This window comes from Protopterus annectens, chromosome 16.part0 (assembly GCF_019279795.1).
Source record: "Protopterus annectens isolate FY-2018-M chromosome 16.part0, PAN1.0, whole genome shotgun sequence".
Taxonomy (NCBI): Eukaryota; Metazoa; Chordata; order Ceratodontiformes; family Protopteridae; genus Protopterus; species Protopterus annectens.
This window is the reverse complement of record NC_056750.1, coordinates 589,242,423-589,267,580: the sequence shown is the minus strand read 5'-3', so window position 1 is coordinate 589,267,580 and position 25,158 is coordinate 589,242,423.

The window sequence follows — 25,158 nt, the reverse complement described above, 5'->3', positions numbered from 1 at the left end:
ATGATGTAATGTTTATTTAATTAATTCAATTAACTAGGGTTGGACCTAGGTATATATACTGATTATTATATTGCATTCTTTGTTCTGATGAAGTCCTATATGATACTAGGATGAAAGCACTCAACTATTTTTTATGGAATAAACCAGATTTAAAAATAATTCAGTGGTCATATTTTGAATTTCTCATTGGAAGTGGACAGGCATTTTGGCACCAGAGATAGAGGTTACTCTCTTCTTTGGCAGACGTGTGTTTGTTTGCGATGTTTATCAGTTTTTACAGTCTTGTCAACACTTTTTTCATTTGGTTATTTTTGAGCAGTACAAAGTCCAAAACAACCCTGATATTTATTTTAATAATGGAAGAAAACAAAATTGCCACTAAATCCAAGGACAACCACAAAGCATTCTATAGCTATGTCAAGAATCTAGATGGCAACACCCAGATCTGCTCTGAGTTACAGCACAAAGGCATGAAAATTACAGAACCAACTGATATTGCCAACATCCTGGCAGATCGGTTCAGTGCTAACTTTACCCCCCCTCACCCCCTATAGGGCCCATATCTATACAGGAAGAATGCAGAGTCCCTGTAATCACAACTACGCAGGTAAAAGCTGCACTCTCTAAAGCCAGAAACACAGCATCCATGGGACCGGACAACATCCCAGGCTGTGTTTTACACGAACTGGCTCCCCACTTAAGCACCATGTTCAATAATAGCCTCGCATCAGGCTTTGTGCCCACTGAATGGTGCACAGCAACAGTTATCCCACTCCACAAAGGGGGAGCCACCACTGATCCTGGGAACTATCGACCTATTAGCCTGACGAGCCTGGTCTGCAAAGCCATGGAACGTATCATCACGGAACTCATAAACAAAGACATTGGTATTCTCCAAACTCTGGATCCCACCCAGTTCGGGTTTGTGAAAGGCAGATCATGCCTCTGAAACTGATCGACTTCTTTGAGGTAGTCACCAAAGCTGTGGATGAGGGTAAGGTGGTTCACACAGCCTATCTTGACCTCGCCAAGGCTTTCAACACCATCCCTATTCTGGAATTATAGCTAAACTCACTAAACTAGGTATAAATCCCTACGTCACAAGATGGGTTGCCAACTGGCTCACTGACAGAACCCACACTGTAAAAGTTGCAGACTCCAAATCTGACCTTAAAGCAGTGACAAGTGGAGTATCACAGGGTTCCGTCCTGGGACCTCTCATGTTTGGTATCTACTTCTCTGAAAGCCTCTGGCTAACGAAGTTTGCAGATGACTACAAACTAGGAGCCATAGTCAAGTCCCCAAATGATGTGGACATCCTACAGAAGGGCCTCAATGAGACAGATGCCTGGTGTCAGAGCCATGGCCTCAAGCTCAATGCCAAAAAGTGCAGTGTCATCCCCTTTGGTAAAAACTCTGTACCTATGAACTACCACATAGGCAGCAATCTACTTAACACCGAATGCGTGATAAGAGACCTTGGGACCCTGGTGGACAGTAGTCTCTCCTTTGATAGTCACATCGCCACAGTAGTCAGGAAGTCCTACTAAGTGGCACACCTCATCATAATAGGGTTCCCATCCAGGAAAAAAGGTCATTGTTCCCCTCTACTCATTAGACCCATTACAGAGTACAATGCCCCTTTTGGAATGTACCTCACAAGACATCTGCAGCAGCTGGAAAGGCCACAGAAGTACCTCACAAAGAGGATTACTGGCCTCAAACAAATGCCCTACACTGACCGCCTCAAAAAACTCCAGCTTTACTCCATAGCATATCGCCTACTCTGAGGTGATCTTTGCTTAATATATAAAGCTATGTCAAACCCAGAGCTGTTGGACATGCTACACCTAAAGAAATCCCAATCCCTCCGAGCTACATGCTCTAGGGACCTAAACCTTGTCACTACAATAAACAGGACATGCTGGAGGGATAGATTCCTGTCCCAGAGACTTCCTATACTCTGGAACAAGCTACCCATCTATGTCAAGCAAAGTTCTTCATTAGCACTCTTCAAGAAAAATCTTGATGAGTGGATGGGAAATAGGAAATACACCCCGGGGATCACTTCTGTGTCTCTGCTGGACAGTGGCACAGGAAAATAACTTTCTTGGGTGGCGTAAGCTATGGAACCTTGCTGGCTAGGCTTATGTAGGTCCTTGGGCCGATGGCCTAGTACCTACCTATGAACCTATAAGAAGAAAGGATATGTTTTCTGCTCAGTCACATTGTGGAAAGTGGGGGAAAAGGTACCCCCTGATCTCTAATATATGATTTGAGTGTTGAACATATTCCTTCAGTAGAAAGTCAATGAGACACTTCTTTGCCAACAGTTTATATTATTTCCTGTTAAGATGCAATGATTAATTTAAATAAAAATGCATTCCCAGCTGGGATGGCAGTATGCAGTGTTAGGACTGGTGTGTCCAAGGATAATAAAGAAAAGCATACCACTCCATCTACTATTTGCTGTTTTATAAGGTAACGAAGTACATAAAAGAGATAGGATAAGGCTCACATAAGTGTGTTACTGAGAAAATATTTGAGGAATATTAAATTACACTTGCAAAAATACTACTTTTGGAAATGATTATGCTTTCAGGAAAGGTTTATTTTAGGAGGTGATGGAATGTAATAAAACTAAGCAGTTTTAGGATTACTGGAGCTGTAAAAATGGGATGGGAAGGTGGAAATGATGTACAACTGTGTAGGGGTATGCTATAACACTCAGGTAGCTAAGCAGACCTTAGGCCTTCCCCTGCCAATTTTTTTTTTAATTTTATATAAAATAATAATAAAAAATTCATCTACAGAATGTTAGTTTAGGCTTTAGTTTTTCTTACCCCTTTCCTTTCACTTTTCCTGTCATAAGACATAATTCAGAAATGGTTTTGGTGCTCCTTTAATCCCTGCATATTTAAGTAACATTCATTTAAGCTCAACTCTTTTTTTTTAATCATTGTCTTGCCCCTATACAGAAAACCATCGACTCACACTGGTGCCTCTCCTGAATCTCAGATGCCAGGAGTCACTCTTAACTCCCTGCTGCACCTAATCCAAAACTCTCCCACTGGCTGGGAGGACCTTAAGGTATCCCATTGCAGCAGCATATGTACAGCCACAAGGATTTTCTATTTGTATGTCCTACTCATTTCTTAGCCCAATTGCCTGACATGCAGTGATGTAAGGCTTTTATGTCCGAGAAAAAGAAGTTCTGTACTTACCATAATGTTCCATGTGAGTTGTTCATCTTGCCTTCATTCTTTACTGATGGGGGGCTGGAGCCGATCCCTCGGTTCCGATATGGCCAATTGCAAAGCTCGAGGTCTTCAAATAGCTTGAGGCCAAGTCCCTATCTCATGATGCACCTGGAATTACCTCATATCTTGTTTGCTGCGTATAACAATACCATATGTCATTCTTTCACCCCCCCCCCAAGAGAAAGGAATAGAAGGATTGAGTAACCAGGACAGATCCAGCATCTCTGACATCTCTCGGCCCAGGAGGGGGTAGGAGGGAGGGACGTAAGAATGAAGGCGAGATGAACTCACATGGAACTTTATGGTAAGTACATAACTTCTTTATGTGAAGTTGTTCATTCTCGCCATTCATTCTTTACTGATGGGTAGCGTCCCATGCACCATTAATCTCGGGTGGTTCACAGGAGTATATTTCTCAGGACCATGGATCCAAAGGAGGCCTTGTCCCTGGAGGCTTTGTCAACTTTGTAATGAGTGATAAAGATATGGGATTTTGACCAAGTGGCTGCTCCACAAATGTTATCACTGGGAAGTTTGGCAGAAAAGGCAGATGATGCAGAAACTGCTCTGGTTGAGTGCGCTTTAATTTTGTGTTGCAAAGGCATATTGGCAGCTGAATAGACAAAGGTGATACAATCAGATAACCATTTAGACAGAGTTGTTTTAGCCACTGGTCTCCCCTTCCTGGAGTCTGAAAATGAAACAAAAAGCTGGTCTGTTTTTCTGAAATCTTTTGTTCTATCCAAATAAAATCTGAGCTGTCTGTGAACATCACATTTGTGCAGCATATACTCTAAATTGTTAGAATGGTTGGGGAAGAAGACTGGCAAACCAATAACTTGGTTGAGATTGGTTTCAGTGCAAACTTTGGGCAAGAATGAGGGGTTTGTTCTAAGTGAGACTCTGTCAGCATGGAATATCAAATAGGGAGGCTTGATAGATAAAGCCTGAAGCTCTGACACGCTGTGGGCAGAAGTAATAGCTACCAGAAAGATGGTCTTCCAAGACAAAAATTTGAGATCATAAGATGAAGATAGTTCAAAAGGGGGACGAATTATGCAGGAAAGCATAAAATTTAGATTCCATGGAGAACAGGGAGATTTCACAGGTGGTCTAACATGAAAAGTCCCTTTGAGAAAAGCTTTGGATAACTTGTGAGACATGACATTCAGTCCTTCAAATCCAAGCTGAAAATTAGAAATACCAGCCAATTGAACCCGAACTGTTGCTGCTGCAGCTCCTTTGTTAAAAATCATAGTCAAGAACTCCAAGATGGATGCCATAGGGGCTTGGTAAGAATCAATATTATTATTAGAGGCCCATATAGAAATTTTTTTCCATTTGCTAAGATATACCTTTCTAGTAGAAGATTTATGAGAAGACAAAAGGATCTTTTCGCATTGGAAAGGTTATGGAACCTGGCTATGATGGGAATTGGAGCAGCCAAGCTGTGAGCTTCAGGGACTGCAGAGAAGGATGAAGATCCCCGACGCATGAGTCAAAAGGTCTGAAACTGGGTCCAGAATCCAAGGATCCTCCAAAAGATGAAGTCGAAGGAAGAGGAACCAAATCTGACAAGGCCAATGAGGGACTATTAGAATGATGGTCCTTCCCAGGGTTTTTGCTTTCTGTAGAACCTTGGGTATCAACGGGATTGGTTGAAATGCATAGAGGAGACCTGGAGGCCAATCGTGTATGAGGGCATCCGTTGGGGCTTCCCCCAGAGGGGGAATCAGAGCAAAGTAGCTTCGGCATTTCATGTTCATGTGACTGGCAAAAAGGTTGCAGCAAGGATAGCCTCACCTGTGGAATATCCTATCTGCTATTTCTTTCTTGAGGGACCACTCATGGGGCAATAAGATTGCCCCTCTCAGTTTGTCTGCTATCACATTGGATCTCCCTGGGATGTGCATTGCCAACAGAAAGCACTGGGTGGAAACTACCCACTGCCAAACACTGAGAGCCTCACGACAAAGAGTGTAAGACCTGCTTCCTTCTTGTTAGTTCAAATACCAGACCACCGGCATGTCTGTCTGAATCGCAATCGTACCCAGAGGAAGAGAGAATCCTTAAAGTATTGCAATGCCAAAAGTACTGCTCTCATCTCCAGGACATTGACATGCAGATGTGTCTCTTGATCAGTCCATGTGCCTTTGGCAGTCTTTTCCTGAAAATGCCCCCCCCCCCACTCTATCAATGAAGCATCCGTGGTTACTGTGGCCGCTGGAGGGGGTAGCACAAATGGTCATCCTATCATGACTTGAAGGGAGGTCAACCACCACTGAAGATCTTTTTTGCAAGAATTTGTGATCATTATAATGTGAGTCATGGGGAGCTCTTGGTAAGATCATTAAGTGAACAACAGCCGTTGTAGAATCCGTATGTGCACATGAGCTAGTGGTATGGCTAGAATTGCTGCTGCCATCATGCCCAAATAATTTCAGAACTTCTGATGCTGGTGCTCTGTCTTTTGATATCAGAATGCTGACATGTTGATGAAGAAGAAATAATCTTTCTATAGGAAGCCTTAGTGTGGTGGTGGTGGTATCCAACTCTGCCCTGATAAAAACGATATACTACGATAGCAACAAGGCAGATTTTTCTGAGTTGATTGTAATGCCCAAATGATTGCAGAGTGACAGAGTGGACTCCTTGGCCTGAATGAGTTGATGCCTGGTGGTGGCGGTAAGGAGCCAATCAACTAGATACAGAAACACCTGGAATCCTAGACGCCTCAGGTGAGCTGTAACCACTGCCATGCGTTTGGTGAATACTCTGGGGGCTGTAGTGAGACCAAAGGGCAGGGCTCGAAACTGGTAATGATTGGCTCCCAGCCGGAAGCGCAGGTGATCCCTGGATGGTCTGGCCATTTTTATGTGGTAGTACGCATCCTTGACATTTATCGAGCACATCCAATTGTCTTTCCCTAAGAAGAGAAGTATAGACTGAAGTGTAACCATCCAAAACTTCTCTTTCTTTATGTATTTGTTCAGTCTGCTGAGGTCCATTATGGGTCTCCAGTCCCCAGTCATCTTTGGAGCCAAAACGAATCTTGAGTAAGTTCCGGATCCTGTCTGGTCTGTTGGGACTGGTTGGATGACTTTCTTAGCAATGTTTGGATCTCTATTGTTTGCCTGTTCCCTGTAACTGGATGGAACGTCTGGGATTTTTCTTATGATTGGAGGGGGTGTGGCGAATGGAATGAAGTATCCTCTGGAAATGATACTTTGTACCCAGTTGTCTTTTGTTATTTTGAGCCAGGCATCTGGATACAAAGATAAGCGACCCCCGGCTGCCTCCAGAGTAGGACAGTCGGGCCTCCTTTCAGGAGCACTGGTAGGGCTTCCCAGAGAAGTGATCTCTGTCGCCCTGGTGTTGCGGACCCCCTCTGCCACAAGGGTGACGTCTTCTATTATTGCCCCCTCCTCTGCCCCTGGAGGGGGATTCACCACATGTGTCCTGAAAGGCTCCTTGGGCTTTTCAGAACCACATTTTTCCTCCCCTTTGACCTTTAGCGTTAGGGTCAGGTAGGGGTGGACAAACAGACCCCGACGGCAGAGTCCTTCCATCCTGTTCACACCTGGTTAAGGTTTCCTTCACTTTCGGCCCGAAAAGAGACAAGCCATCAAAGGGAGTGTTCATGAATGAAGACTTGAAAGGCTCCATGAAGGAACACAAGCACATCCAGGAATGTCTCCTAAGAGCAACTCCTATACCTGCTGCCCTACTCGTTCCATCAGCTGCATAAGAGATGAGGCACATGGATGAGTTGACAATAGAACTGAGGGTAGCAAGCTGGGCGGCAACTTTGTCAGAAGCTCCTGCAGCTACTGTACCCTGTTGAGAGTCTCCTAACTCCTTAAGGAGATCTCTTTGCAACCTAGTAAAATGGGTTAAATAGTTCAGCAAACGGAGAGCAAAGGTCGCTGAAGTAAACATGCGCTTCCCATATCTATCCATAATCCTGGAGTCTCTGTTAGGAGGATGGATAGACGAGGAAGTCTCAGACATTTCCTTTTTTGGTGGCTGCTGCCACCACCATGGCATCAACCAGAACACCTTTTGTTAAGAATGTTTTGTCGAGGGGGCAGAAATTAATTTATTAGGCCTCCTAGGGACAGGCTCCATAGTATCCGGAGACTCCCACACCCTTTGAGAGACCAGCTGCATCAGCTCATCGAAGGGCGGAGACATCCAAGAGGTGGAGGGCTGAGATCCTGATTAGCCTCTGCCTAAGGATCTCAAGTATCTCAGCGAAGGAGATATCCTCAGAGGGGGACCGTGGGGACCATTCTGACTCATCTAAGTCAGTATCCAATGTTAGAGATTCATGTGGGGAGTCTAGGTGTTTCCTCTTGCACAATCTCTTCCTAGGAACCTCATCAGTGGAAGCTTCTGGTGAGGTCTCGGAAGAGCAGGGGCCACCCAATGGGGCTTCCTGAGGCTCTGTGTCTCTACGCTTGGTCAGGACGTATGAGGCAGAAGCAAACACAGGCACTTTAGGGGAGGAGGAAGGCAGACCTAAGGTTGAGGATGTCCTAGGAGACATGACTCTCCTCATGGCATCGAAAGCACCTCTGCTCCGATTCGAGGGAGCCGACAGATCTGAAGAAACCATCGACACCCCCGGCACCAGGGCAGTGGGCTCCGAGCCCAAGGTAGGAGCCGAGCTCATCCGAGCCGAGGCCCCAAGAGGCAAAGTCGGAACTGACAAGTCAGTCCGACTGTCCTCCCCGGACCCAAGCAAAGAGTGTCGGCTCCTAGAGTCCTCGATCGGCACCGAGGACGTCAGAGTCTACGGAGACAAAGACAATGGAGCAGGCGTCGACTCCGAGGGTTCCACTGACATCAGGTCTGCCTCCTCTGACTCTACTCTGAAGAACCAGTATGGCTCAGAGGAGGAATAGTTAGAGTCGGTGCAATGGTCTTTGGCTCCGAAGCCATTTGGGTCGAAGCCGATAACATTTTTGCTAATGCTGGTGCCAATAACAGCTTTTGTACCACATGATCCAGATCCGACAGGCTGATAAGATGATTGAGAGGAGCGTACTGAAGGTGATACCGACTGGAGAATTGGACTCTCCGGTGCTTTGGACACCGGTTCCAAGACTGGGGACCGGCTCCGAAAAGTAAAGACTGTCAGCTCCGATGGCAGTGGAGCCAAAGTCGAAGACTTTTTTGATTTCTTGCAGTCCGATGTCTTGGAAGACTTTGAGGACTTGCTGGATCCATCCTGGTCACTCAAGGCTTCCTGGAACGAAGGCTTAAGCAACCCTCTATCAATAAGTTTCCACTTCCTTTCCTGCAGGACCCTTGAGGAGAAGGAATGACAAATGGAACAACTGTCTTGCAAATGCAGTGCCCCTAGACAGTAAACACAATTAACGTGGCCATCTGTAACAGACATCTTTTGGCCACACTTTGGGTGCTTTTTGAAGCCAGTCATAGGGTGCTTATCTTGGTCAGCCATATTAATGTCAGAAAAAATTACTGTTACCACAAAAAAATTCAACAGTAATTATTCACAGAAGCCTGGAAAACTTGCAGGCTAAATCACACAATAGTAAATCTGCATCCAAACCTTATATAAAAGCAGGCTAAATCACACACGCACTCACACACACACACACACACACACACACACACACACACACACACACACAATATAACAAGTATAAATGTGATATCACACAAGCAGAATATGCAAAAGGAGATAGCTGCTAGGAAACAACAACCTTATCTAAATAAACCAAGGTTTACTGTAACTTCAACACTAATAGGAGCTAAGCTTTATCTAGAAATGCAGAAGGCTAGACAGACCACACAGCAAATGACTAGAACTATCTAAGCTATAACTATCTCAGAAAATGTGACAAAGGTCACTGCAAGCTAAAAAATAAACAATAACCTTATCTAATTATCTAAGGTTTACTGTACTAAGCCTTATTTATAAAAAGCAGAAGGTTAGACAGACCACACCAAGTAAAGAAAACTACTACTAAACCAGGCCTAAAAGAGGCCAACTAGAAATTTATTAAGAACAGTAAATTGGAAGGGAAAACACAGTGAAAAGCTATAAGAGCTTTATCAACAATCCTAACTATCTAAGTATACTGAATAGCAAAAATTTTGAATAAGATAGTAATGAAAAAACAGCTTAACTGGCCCGAGCTAAATCAGAACCTCTGATCTGTTGCAGCAGCAAACTAGATCTGAGGTAATTTCAGGTGCATCATGGGATAGGGGACTTGGCTTCAAGCTATTTGAAGACCTCGAGCTTTGCAACTGACCGTATCGGAGCCGAGGGATCGGCTCCGACCCCACCCCCATCAGTAAAAAAATGAACAGCGAGATTGAACAACTTCACATTGTCTGTTTTGCTTACAACCAAGCATATAATGGGATCTGTATCACCTTTCTATTTGATCTTGATTTGAATTTACATTTTCCAGCTTGAAAGGAAAGTCAAGTCCATTGAGAATGTTCAGCTTCATTGTTTAAAGGATAAGAGGAGTCTTCTGGTTTGAAACACCATCCAAGCAGAGAACTTTTTTGGCAAGTCAATTAAGGCAAATCATCTAGAGGCATTTTAAGTTTTATGTTTTGCCTGTGCAGTTATATCTGTGTAGGAGATTTATAAAACAGTGTTAATTGCAACTGTTTCACTGTTTCAGAATATATAGGCTAATGCAAATGCCATATTTACAATGTTTATTATAAACTGTAATCATTATGACTGTTATACAAGGTACATTGTTAGTAGTATCAGAAATAGTACAAACGTGTAGTACATTGCCTTCTCTGTTACTCACCTGCATTAACTAATTTGAAGACTGTGAATGCCAGAAATGATTAAATTCACTCATCATCAGATGTTATGTTTGTTCAGCAGTCACTCATTGCCTTTTCTTGAACATTTTTTTATTTCCTTGACAGCATGGTGAGGCAACATTTCTGATGCTGCCTAACAGTACTTGGTATTCTGGTTTGGTTTGGGGGGGTAGATGGTTTCTACTTCACCCCCCCATCTTCATATCTATGAACCATTTTTACTACTCTGCCTTGCCTCCCTCATATCATATGATCTTTCTCTTGATTTTCTTTGTGAAAACTGATGCAAAATATTCAACCAATACCTTTATCTTCCCTCACTCATCTGTGATCTTTATCCTGTCTTTGCTTGGACTGGCCAGGTCTCTCCCTCCCTTTCTTCCTCCTTTCTATCATATACATCCTTATTTGAGCTTGTGAGTTTTTTTTGCCAGTTTCCATTCAGCTTGCACATTTGCTTCCCTTCTGCTTGTTTTGTTGTATTGCGTCTCATCCACTTTTCAACCCTCCAGTTACCACTTCTTGTTTGCAGTATTTTTGCCGTAATCTGTAATATTACATTCTTGCATACAGCCCCATTTACTGTCGTCTCTTTTTTCCTTTTTGCCTGTTCCTCACAGTCTTGTTCATAGCTCTGAGTTCTTTGACTCTGACCCCTTCTCATAGCTTGCCTAATCCCCCTATTTGCCACACCACCTAACTCATCTTAGAGCTTTAACCCCAGCTCATCATAATTAATACCATGAAAATACCACACCGTTATCTTTGCTTTTGTATTCTTGTCCTTTCCTCATTCTGATCCACTTATATTTAGTGTTGGCTAATAGTGCCTTCACCTGGGCATCCATAACCCTTAAGTGTTACTTATACAACATCCAGAATTGTATCTTTTCTTAAACAATTCTGCACTAGTTGGCTGAAACCCACCTAATCTAAAGCATCAATGAACTCCCATTCCCTCTGTGTTCTGGAGCTATAAATTCCTAGATTAGTAATGGTAAATTCAGATTTTCTCCATAAGTATTACTTTATTCCTCTTCCTCCATCACTCTTTTATTTGCTCCCCCAGTTTCTTATCCTGTTCCCTTGCTGTGCTAGGAAGCTGGGCTGATATACTGCACTAATTCACAGGCACTCCTTCCACTTCCTTCACTATAGCTGTCAGGGAATTCACCTTTGATTCTGAACCTGCCTACTTGCTTATGTCTGTAATGGGATAATTTTTGTCTTCCTCCCCAACCTCATGCTTTAAGTCATTTTTCATGGAGATCAGTACTCAATCTCCATCCTTTACCCAAACACCTTTGTGTCTCACCTCTTATTTTATTGGCCCATGCTTTGTGGCAATATCCTCCCTGCTCCCTCCCCTTCAGCATTATTACTCAGAGCCATAGCTAGCACATCCAGTACTCAGTGCCACTCCCCAGTCTGACACCCCTCAACTCTTAGTTGGGGAGCAAAACCAAAAAAAATGTCTGCTTCTCTTTTGATGCTCCTTACTTTTCTGGAGCTCGAGGTCTTATGCAGCCAACCCTCATACTGAAGTGTGTAGAAAAATATATATATATCTTTATTAAAAAAATAAAAATAAAAAAAATGGTGGTAACCCAGCAAGCAGCTTGTAGCAACTTAGAAGCACACTCAAAATGCTGAAGCAAAGATTGCAATTAATTTCCATAGTGATATTCAGAAATGCTGGTACAGAAATTAATACTGGTACTGCAACTTTACCTCCAAACTTGTGTCTAGGGTGGCTGCCCCCTTTGCCCCATCTTAGTTACACTTCTATCACCACCTGTGCTACCCCAGCATGCTCTGAATCACCTGTGTTTGTTCCTCTGCCATATTTTTTTCTTCTGTCTACTGCCTCAGTGGCTGTGTACCTAAACTTCTGTTCTGCTTCATTGACAACCACACCCCTTTCCTTCTTAGTTTAAATGTGCTATTCCTAAGACATTGCTTTTCAACTTTGCTCTAAACACGTCTGTACCTCCTGAGCTGAGATTCAGCCTGTCTGTGGAAGAGAGATGATTTTTCTATCAGGTCTCTCTGTCCTGCTACCAGTTCCATACCTTTCTTCCTTGTCTCTTGCAACACGCATTCATGCAACATAGTTATCTAATCTGCTCCCTTTTCAGTGTGCTCACTGCTGATACGGGTAGCACTATCATAACAAGTCATGTTGAGTATAAAAAAAGATGAAAAGGACTCACATTCAACAGGTGCTTCCCCAGAAGAAATACATACAGCATAAGTACTGGGAAAAGTGTTACTGTGCACATCTTTAAAAATGGGAACTGGAACATGATGCTTCATTAGGTGGAATATTCATAAATAATAACAATACAGTCACTTACTTGGGACAGCAAAGCCTGAATTTCATTTGCTCAAGCAATCTGGTTTGAGTTATGATTTGCAGTTATTTCATTGCTCACCTTTAACTAGAGCAAGATCACAGCTACTTGAATTAAAGCAAGTGTTGGGTGGTCTGAAGTCAGTGCACCTCGGAGAAAGAGCATTTCATTATATGCCAGCAATTTCTGTTTCACTGAGGTGTAGTGATCTCAGATTGAGAATATTGAAGTGAGTGAGTGCTGGGATGCATTCGGGCTTTCCATCAGCTAAAAACACTAACTGACATGTTAGCTTGTAAAATACTGAGTTCAATACATGTAAAAAGAAAGTGTGTGTACTGCAGCTGTTATTTACAGCCAATGTGATCAAGCTGCTTTGCTCTGTGGTTTAGTGTATTGAGGAGATGGTGTGCACCCACCTGTGAGTGTGTCGTGGTGGTACTTAGGGAGGGCAGTACTTCCACTGTTTGTAGTTCTGCCTGTATTATAGACATAGTAAGCAGACACACACACAAGTGTGTGCATGCACAGGCATGCACACACACTCTCTTCCTAGCATTTTAGCTTTGTTCATATTGGACAAATGTTTCCCTGGTTACCATGGAACCATGGAATACTATCTGGCAACTTTATCTTTTTTGCTAGTCTTGTCATTTTTATGTAAACACATCTGAATTAAAACAGCAGATTTCCAAAGCTAATGTGTGAGTTTGTTTGAATTCTTTGCATCCAGTGACTTGACTTGCTGGCACTTATTTTGCTCACTCCAGATGTTGCTCTGTTTTCATTGTCATAACAGTCGCAGACAATCATATCAGATCTCTTCCTTCTTTTTTGTCCTGATATATAGACAATGTACTGATTATCTTAGTAAGCAAAAAGTCTCCAGGCTTATGATAAGTGTGACAAGAAACATGTTTTTACAATCTCAGAAACACTTTTGTGCAATATTCTAATATTTTAGTTGATTCAACTTACAAATCCATTTTCCATTTACAACTTGCACTATGTAATATATATTTTTACTGGGTGCTGTTTTCGGTTTCTTTACTACCAGTGAGATGTGTACCATCATCAATCCTTAATAATTTAGACACAAAAGTTGTGATACAAGCATATTTTTTCTGACTCATTCTCTCTTGCTTGCCAGCTGTCATTCTATTAACAATTCATGTCTTATGTACAGGAGGATGATTCACAGGCAGCCATTAATGTTTTACACTGTCTTAATTCCCTTTTACTCCCGTATCAGCCTGTTTGAGTGAGTCTACTGCAGCTCAGCCTTGTTGACACACACGCTTCTGTAAATGTATCTATCCTTGTTACACCATGTATGTAATTCCTACTGGAAACCTTTTCTCAACCCTTTTCACTGCTGTGTTGAAACAAAGTCTCCACTAGGTGTCAGTACAGCTACTCCCAGAACAGCAGCTCCAGCTTTGATTGCTGACACTCACCCTGAATAGAAAACTGCAGCTTTTGAGGTAACATGGTCTGATTATTGTCCTGGGATGTCTTGGAGCAGTGGCACCTGAAAGCATTAACACTGTGGGTAAACTTTTTGAAGCGGTATTGACCTGAATACATCAGACTGCATTATTTGACATTAGAAACTGACAGCACAAGTTCAAATGAATATGTAAAAAATGAGTCCGTGGCACAATTTTATAATTTGCTGTGCCTTTTTGTCAAGACTCTAATGACACAATCTAGCAAGCTAAAATAGTTTAAAAAATAAGGTCGTTAGTAGACTTTAATTTAATTTTTCTCCTTTGGACTCACATCTTCAATTTACCGGCCTGAAAGTGAATGTATTACCAATAGATGTAAACTTTTCGTTCCCTGTCAAAAAGAAGGCACACTATGGTTTAAAACAGTGAAGATGGACTACAATACTGTATGTAGTTACTAGTATAATTCAAAAGAGAGCTGTTTAAATGCATTCATTCTTTAGTTCTCTGATTACCTGCTTAATTCCATTCAGGACTAGATTCTATATTGGCATTCAGTGGGAACAATGCAGAGAAACTGATCTCAGATAGCGTGTCAGTCTATTGAAATACATCTATGCAGTAAAATTATATATGCGTGTAGTCGAGCACATATGGACATTTTATTGAACTGTGCAACAAAAAGTGCAAGAAATGATAATCTCAATAAACAGTATTCATATATAATGTTGCTTTTCATACCCTATTATTTTGGTTATTTGCTTACAGCAAAATTCTGATTCATGAAACAGATAAATGTTCAGAACAATGGGAAAACATGACAACATGCAAATGGTTATGGACTGTTCACCAAAACTATTTCTTTGGCTCCTGTGTTAATAAAAAGTGCTAATATATTGAAAATTTTAGTAGGCCTTTGACCCACTTGGTATAGTGGGAGCTGTAAATCTATAGGGCCATTTATTTATTAATGAATTAACTTTTGTTACTGGAATAGTCCAGCAGGGCACAAGGCCCCTTTCAGCAAGGGCTTGAGGAGAAAATCTGCACACAAAATACATACATTATGTTTTCAAAAGTGTACAGTAAGAGACAAGAGTTCAAGTCTAATAAAAACATTACCAACAATGATAAGATAATGGTTACAAGGCAAAAAATGCTTATTATTAGCTCCTTCCATGGCACAAAGGGATAAAACCCTAACTATTGCTGAGCTGACCCAGGATAGATGAGCAGCATGGGCAACTGGTAGAATGGAGGGAGGGAATTAAAGTTACTATTCTTGGGAAGATAGCTCTGTAGGCATCTCCTGCAACAATCTCTGGTGGAGACTGAGGATGCTGCAATTGGAAGGAGTGGTTAAAAAGGGTGGGACAGGGGAGGGCATGGCTGAACCACTGTTGAGGCAGGGAGATATGCCAGACAAACTACCAGATACCCTCAGACAATACCCCAAAAACTGAGAGGGAAGGGGAGAGTAATGGGGTAGGTCATAAGATGAAACCCCAAAGGAGATGTAGACAGCAAGAACCCAAGGATGCCTTTAAGATCTACTCTGGCCCCAGCCTTATTGGAGGAAGTCTGGGGGGTAAGCAGTGGCTGGTACACCCAGCAATGGATGTGGGGCACTGGGTAGGGGATCTACAGATGATACAGGGAGATGAAAAGCTCCCTGAAAAATGCACATTAAAGAAATGAGTAGGTAGTTTTAACTATTAAAGCAAAAGAGAAAAGAAACAAAATATGTTGAACAATAACAAAAACTAAGAGCAGCTACTGCAGTACAGAAACAACTTATTTGCATTGTCTATGAGACATGGCTAAGGACCTTGAATATTTTACAACATGTAAGACATGTGAGCAATCAACAGAAACAGGTTGAGCTGCTACAGCACAGGGGACGTTATTAACATTGGCATCTAGGTTTAGGCTTATATACAAAGTTTGCAGATGACTGCAAACTAGGAGCCATAATCGAAACTCCTAATGATGTGGACAAACTACAAAAGGGCCTCACTGAGACAGATACCTGGTGTCAAAGCCATGGCCTGAAGCTCAATGCCAAAAAGTGTATTGTCATCCCCTTTGGTAAAAACTCTTTACCCATGAACTACCACATAGTTGGTAGTCTACTTAATGCCGTAAATGTGATAAGAGACCTTGGGACACAGGTGGACAGTAGTCTCTCCTTTGATAATCACATCGCCACAGTGATCAGGAAATCCTTCTATGTGGCTCATCTCATCACAAAAGGATTCTCATCCAGAAAAAAAGAGGTCATTGTTCCCCTCTACTCATCACTCATTAGACCCATTATAGAGTACAATGCCCCTTTTGGTATGTACCTCACAAGACATCTACAACAACTGAAAAGACCACAGAAATATCTCAGAAAGAGGATTACTGGCCTCAAACAGATGCCCTACGCAGACCGTCTCAAAAAACTACAGCTTTACTCCATCGCATGTCGCCTACTCAGGGGCGATCTCTGCCTAACATACAAAGCTATGTTAAACCCAGAGCTGTTGGACATGCTCCACCTAAATAAATCCCAATCCATCCAAGCTACACGCTCTAGGGACCTAAACCTTGTCACCACAATAAATAGAACATGCTGGAGGGATAGATTCCTGTCCCAGAGACTTCCCATACTCTGGAACAGACTACCTATCTATGTCAAACAGAGCTCCTCATTAGCACTCTTCAAGAAAAATCTTGATGATTGGATGGGAAATGGGAAATTCACCCCAGGGATCACTTCTGTGGCTCTGCTCGACGGGCACAGGAAAATAATTTTCTTGGGTGGCGAAAGCCAGAGTACATTTTTTGGCTAGGCTTATATAGGCCCTAGGGCCAATAGCCTAGTACCTACCTATGAACCTATTCATAGATGAGTGACTTGGCTGCAGTAGGTGGAGTAAGGGAAATGCTAGGAATAGCTTCTAAGGCACAGAAGAATAGTGGTAAGTGGATGAAGTAGCTGCTGAGTTGTAAGACAGGAGAGTACATTGTGACATACAGTAGACTAGCAGTAAATAGATGCAGGGGATATTTAGTTGAAAGACAGAAGAGCATAAAGAAGTAAGATCAATGAGGTGTGTGATAACAGCTGGTTAAGTGCTAGCCATAAAAGTAAATCTTCAAAAGGAGGACATTGTAATGGTAAAGTCATGGTTAGAAAGGGGGAAGTGAATTGTGGCTTTGGAGATAATTTCAGTCACTGTACCATAGGTTCTTGACAGATTAGGACTCTTGATATTCACTGGGTGACACCTGTACTTTAGACCCTGCTGTAGAACTTTGAATATCCAGTGAGGGTTGCTCACATTCAAGGTCCATTACCTAATTAAAATTAATGATCAAATGTTGTGAATTTTGGATTTCCTATATTGTCTTTTAATAAACATATAGCTAAGCAAGTATTAAACCCTAACAATTCAGACATATATTTTCATTTGTCTTCTGACAAAAATACTCTAATAGGACATACCCTTTCACCAAAATTAGTAACCAAAACCACTTTCAGTGCGAGAACAATAAATATAAAATAACAAACATTTGGATGTCAGACAACGTCCAAACATTTTACTGACTGGAAGCTTTTGCTCCTTATTTTAAAAAATGGAACTTCATCAAAGTGAACATACTTCACATCTTACTTCCTTACATAAATCTTACTTCCTTAAATAATGCAATCAATCAAATCAATGACATAAAACACATTACACACTTACGCTAAACCAAAAATACATAAAACAGTTCATATCTCTGTTATATACATAATATAATTAATATCATCATATAGAAAACTGTAAATAAAATGAAAATAAATTACACTGTTTCAGTTTGGCATTACTGAATAGCATAGAAATCAGCATGTGAATACATAGCAAGACTTCAGAAAAAAAATAAGGATCCTGACTCTGGGAGGCTGCCATATTATCAGGCTATAATATGGCACTCCATACCAAACCCTATACTCTTCCACTGACTAGAGGGATCCCAGCCTTTGCACAGACTTCTGGTTAACAAGGTAATGAATAATATTTCAATAAAGTATTGAAGGACAATTCATAGGTGGTTACTAGGCATACAGTCCAGTAGACCATTTAATAGCATAGCCAAAACTCCCAACTGCCTCAAACCACCATCAGGTTAAGGACTCTCTCAAGGTCACACAGTACGCAAATGAGAATAGAAAGGCTCAAACTCAGTGCACTTGAAACAGGGAGCAACTCGTTAGAAAATCAGAGCTTCAGCCTTCTGTGCTAACTGCCGGACTATTGATTGTCACGTGCAATGTTTACGTGCTACCTTTCTTAACAGCATTCAGTTATACAAGTTTGACAGTGGTGACTTTGAAAGGGTTTGTAATACTCAGGTTTAAGCTCCACTTTTAGCTGCTGATTTCAGTTTCTGGACACTAGGTCATATGGCGCAAGCGCATACATTTGGTGCTAGGTGTGGGTCATGTCTCATTCACCCCAGTTCATGTATTTTCAAGAGAATCACATTTGCCCAAATCCATCTTGGCCCACATCTGATTTTTACACTCCAGATGTAATGTGTTTGCTCTTAAGATCTGTCACATCGAAGGCGAAGTCACTTACTGCTTTCTCTCTACTTGGGTATGAGCATTCAGTCAGATGTTATGATTTCAAAGTATTAATTTCAATTGTTTGGTCTTTAACAATACATACCATTACTTGAGGCATGAAGCAGGCCAGTCTTGTCTATCAAATACATTTGTGCTTTGAATTTTCTTACATGCTGTTCCTATATAAGTTTAAGCTACAGAACAAGATGTCTTTATTCTTAATTATATTTTATTTAAAAATATATCTTCAACAATCTATGCAAACTACAGATGGAGTCTTAATAATTATTTTAGTTATCCTGTGATTCTAAAGTCTAGCTTTTATTAAATACACGCATGTTAGAAATAATTGCCTCAAGCTTTTTTCCCTAAAACTACCTTTGATATAGTGTATTTGTAGTACATTACAAACATAATTAATTCTGTAATTCCCCACTGTTTCCAACATGCAATAAAGGAAGTCTTAAGAAGTAGAGAATACTGTGAGATGATAATGATGTGAGAATTTGAAGAGCTGTTTGCTTTACAATTCCTTCTCAGTCCTCAGTGATCATGTGCAAGAATTTTAGAGGGGGCCCCTTACTTATGCCTCATGTGTGAGCACAGTTAAATGTTTAATAAATCCGTGCCTTAGTCAGGACGGTGAGTGACAAGTGGGCAAGTGAGTCGGGAAGATAAACTGATTAAAACTGACATATTCTTCTTCTCATCAAGGCTTTGTCATATCAGTTTAACATTCCAATCATTATCAGAAAGGACTGTTTCTACTTGTTATTACATCCCACAACTCTAATCTGGGAGACATACCTTTTTCATCCACTTAGTAGATACTTGTTTATTGTCATCCTATGTAAACTTCCTGGCATTGAACAACACATTTCAAGTTATTTCCTTGCAACCTAAATACAAACAGATTACAAGGGAGGTGTCCCAAGTTATTTTATTACTAAGCAAGCTTAGACCACAAAATCATATCTGCAGATCTAGCTCAATAAATATACTAAACCTTAAAGCCAGTATACACTGCAGTCTGATTCATGAAGCTTATTTATTTCAAGAAGCCCAGGATTCACCATGTTCATAATAATTAAGTCTGTATCACATTAACTGGAGTACTGCATCTGAATTTAGTAAAGCTGATCTTTATGTGTTGCACCTAACATTGAACATTAGGCCCTCCTTTGCAGCTATGTGCCTTCACTGTGGTCACCTTCCTGTTCAGCGCAATCATTCATGACTCTTATTTTCTCTGCTTTGTGCATCTTCTCACTATATCCTTACCAAACAACAGTCATAGAAGATGGCTACATGAGTTACACAGAGCAAAGTTACTGTGCACTGGGAAATTTGACTGTATTAAGTTGAATGACTGTTCTGATTTGATTTTCTTAAGACTGAGGAAATTAAGTGGTAAGAAAGTTTCCTCTTTACCACTAAGGCTGTGCAATATCAAGGTTAAAATATTTAGAGAAGCAGGGGCACAGGGAATAACCCCCATTTGGGAGAATAAGAAGGCCCTCTCCTTGGAAGAATGTGTTTTTGTATTTTTTTTAATTAAAGTTGATGTTTTCCACTGTCAGTTTTATTTTTAAATATTTCTAAGTGTGATATAACACAGTTTGAGGAGTTACTTTGACTCCCAAAGAGGGGCAGCATGCAGTTATTGTGCTTACTTCATGTTTAAAGCTACCTGCAGATTGTTAATTAGTCAGTATACCTTGTTGGACTGTGTGACAACCTACACATAATCATCTTTTGCTTGCAGATGTTCTGTACTGTACTTGGGTGGTTCTGAAAATGAACACTCAGATTACTTATTGTTTCTGTGTGGTAATCACACATGGATTAACACATAAATGTAGACATACATATGATAATGCACCCAAAAGAAGATTATTGGTTTATCCACTGAAAGTCAGCTGAGTGAAATCTATTCTGGCAAAACTGATATGCCAAAGGGCAAAGGGGTCCACACTTGAATGCTTTGTGCTGTGCTCCCTAACCCTCATAACCAACATAACTAATTCCAAGGTCAACAGACCTAATAGCAAGTTTGATAACTTGCCCATTCATTTTGCAAGTCTTGACTGAAGTGACATGACTCATTAGTCCTTTTTTTAAAACGAGAAACATCTTTATTAATAAATTATCGTGTATGACATAGACCATGTTACATTTATATAAATTAAAATAAACCACAGAGACACAGTCTCAGTTGCAAACATTACACATTTCAAACTGTGCCGACACATCTGTAGCTGCAAACGTTATACATCACTTTTAACATATCCAATAATTGTTAGTCAACCATTACATAAGCTCATTCAAACCCTACCTTCTTTTAAACATTGTTCCTTCTCCTCTGCATGTATGAGTGTACCCAAGGATGAGAGACTAGTGATTGGAGCAGACTTTTAATGGGCATGTTGGTGAAGTGAACAGAGGGGATGAGGAAGTGATGGGTAGGTATGGTGTTAAGGAGAGGAATGCAGAAGGTCAGATGATTGTGGATTTTATGAAAAGGATGGACGTGGCTGTGGTGAATACGTATTTTAAGAAAAGGGAGGAGCATAGGGTGACGTACAAGAGTGGAGGAAGATGCACACAGGTGGATTATATCCTATGTAGGAGGGCCAGTCTGAAGGAGATTGGAGACTGTAAAGTGGTGGCAGGGGAAAGTGTAGTTAAGCAGCATAGAATGGTGGTCTGTAGGATGACGTTGGTGATCAAGAAGAGGAGGAGGAGTGTGAAAGCAGTGCCAAGGATTAAATGGTGAAAGTTAAAAAAGAGTGATTGTGAAGTGGAGTTTAGGGAAGAGTTAAGACATGCACTGGGAGGCAGTGGAGAGTTACAGAATAGCTGGGTAACTACAGCAGAACTAGTAAGGGAGACTGCTAGAAAGGTGCTTGGTGTGACATCTGGACAGAGGAAAGAGGACAGGGAGACCTGGTGGTGGAATGAGGAAGTACAGGGGAGTATACAGAGGAAGAGGCTGGCAAAGAAGAAGTGGGATTGTCAAAGAGATGAAGAAAGTAGACATGAGTATAAGGAGATGAGGCGCATGGCAAAGAGAGAGGTGGCGAAAGCTAAGGCTAAGGCATATGGAGAGTTGTATGAGAAATTGGACACTAAAGAGGGAGAAAAGGACCTGTACCGATTGGCTAGACAGAGGGACAGAGCTGGGAAAGATGTGTAGCAAGTAAGGGTGATAAAGGATAGTGAGGGAAAGGTACTCACAAGAGAGGAGAGTGTGTTGAGTAGATGGAAAGAGTATTTTGAGAGGCTGATGAATGAAGAGAATGAGAGAGAGAGAAGGTTGGATGACGTGGGGATAGTGAATCAGGAAGTGAAACAGATTAGCAAGGAGGAAGTAAGGACAGCTATGAAGAGGATGAAGAATGGAAAGGCTGTTGGCCCAGATGACATACCAATAGAAGCATGCAGGTGCTTAGGAGAAATGGCAGTGGAATTTTTAACTAGATTGTTTAATGACATTTTGGAAAGTCAGAGGATGCCTGAGGAGTGGAGAAAAAGTGTTTTGGTACCTATCTTTAAGAATAAGGGTGATGTGCAGAGCTGCAGTAACTACAGAGGGATAAAATTGATCAGTCACAGCTTGAAATTATGGGAAAGAGTAGTAGAAGCTAGGTTAAGAAGGGAGGTGATGATTAGTGATCAGCAGTATGGTTTCATGCCAGGAAAGAGCACTACAGATGCAATGTTTGCTCTGACAGGGTTATTGGAGAAATACAGAGAAGGTCAGGAGGAGTTGCATTGTGTCTTTGTAGATTTAGAGAAAGCATATGACAGGGTGCCTAGAGAAGAGTTGTGGTATTGTATGAGGAAGTCGGGAGTGGCAGAGAAGTATGTAAGAGTGGTACAGGATATGTACGAGGGTAGTGTGACAGTGGTGAGGACTGCAGTGGGAATGACAGATCCATTTAAGGTGGAGGTGGGATTACATCAAGGATCAGCTCCGAGTCCTTTCTTATTTGCAGTGGTGATGGACAGGTTGACAGATGAGATCAGACAGGAAGCCCTGTGGACTATGATGTTTGCAGATGACATTATGATCTGTAGTGAGAGTAGGAATCAGGTTGAGGAGACTCTGGAGAGGTGGAGATATGCTCTAGAGAGCAGAGGAATGAAGGTCAGCAGGGCTAAGACAGAATATATGTGTGTAAATGAGAAGGAGGGTAGAGGAATGGTGAGGATGCAGGGAGTAGAGTTGGTAAAGGTGGACGAATTTAAGTACTTGGGATCAATAGTTCAAAGTAATGGTGAGTGTGGAAGAGAGGTGAAGAAGAGAGTACAGGCAGGGTGGAATGGGTGGAGAAGAGTGTCAGGAGTGATTTGTGACAGACGGGTACCAGTAAGAGTGAAAGGGAAGGTCTACAAGAGGGTAGTGAGACCAGCTATGTTATATGGGTTGGAGACAGTGGCATTGACAAAAAGGCAGGAGTCAGTGCTGGATGTGGCAGAGTTAAGGATGTTAAGATTTGCACTCGGTGTGACTAGGATGGATAGGATTAGGAATCAGTATATTAGAGGGTCAGCTCATGTTGGACAGTTTGGAGACAAAGCAAGAGAGACGAGATTGCGTTGGTTTGGACATGTGCTGAGGAGGGATAATGGCTATATTGGGAAAAAGATGCCAAGGATGGAGCTGCCAGGTAAGAGGAAAAGAGGAAGGCCTAAGATAAGGTTTACGGACGTGGTGAGAGAGGACATGCAGGCGGTTCGTGTGACACAGCAAGATGCAGAGGATAGGAAGAAATGGAAAGAGATGATCCGCTGTGGCGACCCCGAACGGGAAAAGCCGAAAGATGATGATGATGATTTCCCATGTCTTCTTATGTAATTTGCTCCTACCCTTTTCTAAAGATCCCAATTCCAGTTGTTTTACTTCTGTTACTATCTTTGCTACTTCTAGTAAAGTTAAAGTTGGTTTAGACTTTGATTTCCATTTTCTAGTTATTGCTTTTTTGGCAGTCATCATAATTAGACTCTGCATTGTTGTCTCACAGCAAGAGGTCCTTCAGTTCGATTCTCAGCTGGAGTTTATTCTGTGTGCAGTCTGCATGTCCTTCCTGCAGCTGAGTGGGCTTTAAAGACATGCAGGTAGGTGGGTGTGCCTTCTGTGAAGGCTGGATGTCAGGCTGGCCACTCGACACCGTAAAAATCCACTGTCAATCAATCTGCAGACAGTTGATCTACTGTGGCGACCCCTAACTGGGAAAAGCCGAAAGACACTGCTATCATAATTAGACTCTGCAAGGTCTTACTATATCTAGGCAATTCTGATTCTGTATCATAGCTCAAAAAAATCATTTTCCAAGTCACTCCAATTTTCTCACCCAGCATCTCCGACAGAGCAGTCTGCAGGGAATCTTTAAAGTCTGTCAACTCATTACATTCCCAGAAAATATGTTTCCAGTTACCTCTTTCTTCCCCATCACACCTCCAAGATTTGCTGTCTACCTGAAGAAAAACTATTTGAAGTCTGCTTGGGATAAAACAAATACCTATGTAAACACTTCCAGGCACAGATCCTAAATCTTCTAGATTTTGTTGCATATTTTGGAGACATACATATATCCCCCCATTGTTTCTTTGTGAATTTCACATCTAATCTCTCTCCCCAATCCTTCCTAACCTCCTCTAATTGATTCTTATAGTTATCTTGCAATATTTTATATACTCTACTAATTATTCATTTCTTTAAGGCAACTTCTGTTCTAGATTCTACTAAAAACTCTACCAATGCTGGTCTTTCTTTTAGTACCCCCTATTTCTTTCTCTTTGTCTATACTCTGATATCAATACTTGATACGGAAGGCAATCTCTAGCCTGCAATCCAAATAAGTTCTTAGTGTCTCCCCATTTTATTACCTTTCCCTCTTGAGTTATTTGCTCCCAATACCATGGTTCCTTTGCCGGTTTTCTCCAATATATTCCTGCACCTCTTGCCTATTGTCTGTGTCCCTAATTGTAGTCATCCCTATAGGCAGAATCTCCTTTCTCCATTCCTCTGTTGGCTTAGTTCTTAGAAGACCTTCTGCTACTTTATGGATATAATATTCTGTATGATGACTGTTCTCCTTAAAGGGCTGCATCCAAAATCCCAGTCTCTCCCTGTTACTCAACCCCCCCCCCCCGTTTCCTCATTTCTTTCCACTCTGAATTATAGTTTTCTTCTTGCACTATGTATAGGAGCCTTAACTGTGTTGCTCTGAAATACCCCTTCAACTCAGTTAATACCACTCCTCTCTATTCTTTTGGAAGAATACGTTTATCCCATTTGACTCTTTCCCTCCCAGATAAAATCCTTCAGCTCTTTATTAATTGCTATCCACTTCTCCTCTGGTTGATAAAAATATGTCTGACCAGAGTATAAGACTAAAGGGACTAAAAACATTTTAATTGCTTGTATCTTACTATCAATATCCATATAACAGAGCTTCCATTTTCTCAGTTTTTGTATTATGTTTTGTTTAGTCTCTTCTCACATATCCTTAGCTGCCACACTGGTATTTTTAATCTCTACTCCTAAATACTACATCTTATGTCCCCCATAAGTATGGATATTGCTGAAACAATTCGTATGTGGGTACATACTTTACCGCTATAGCTTTTGTTTTAGCTTCATTAATTTTGTATCCCAA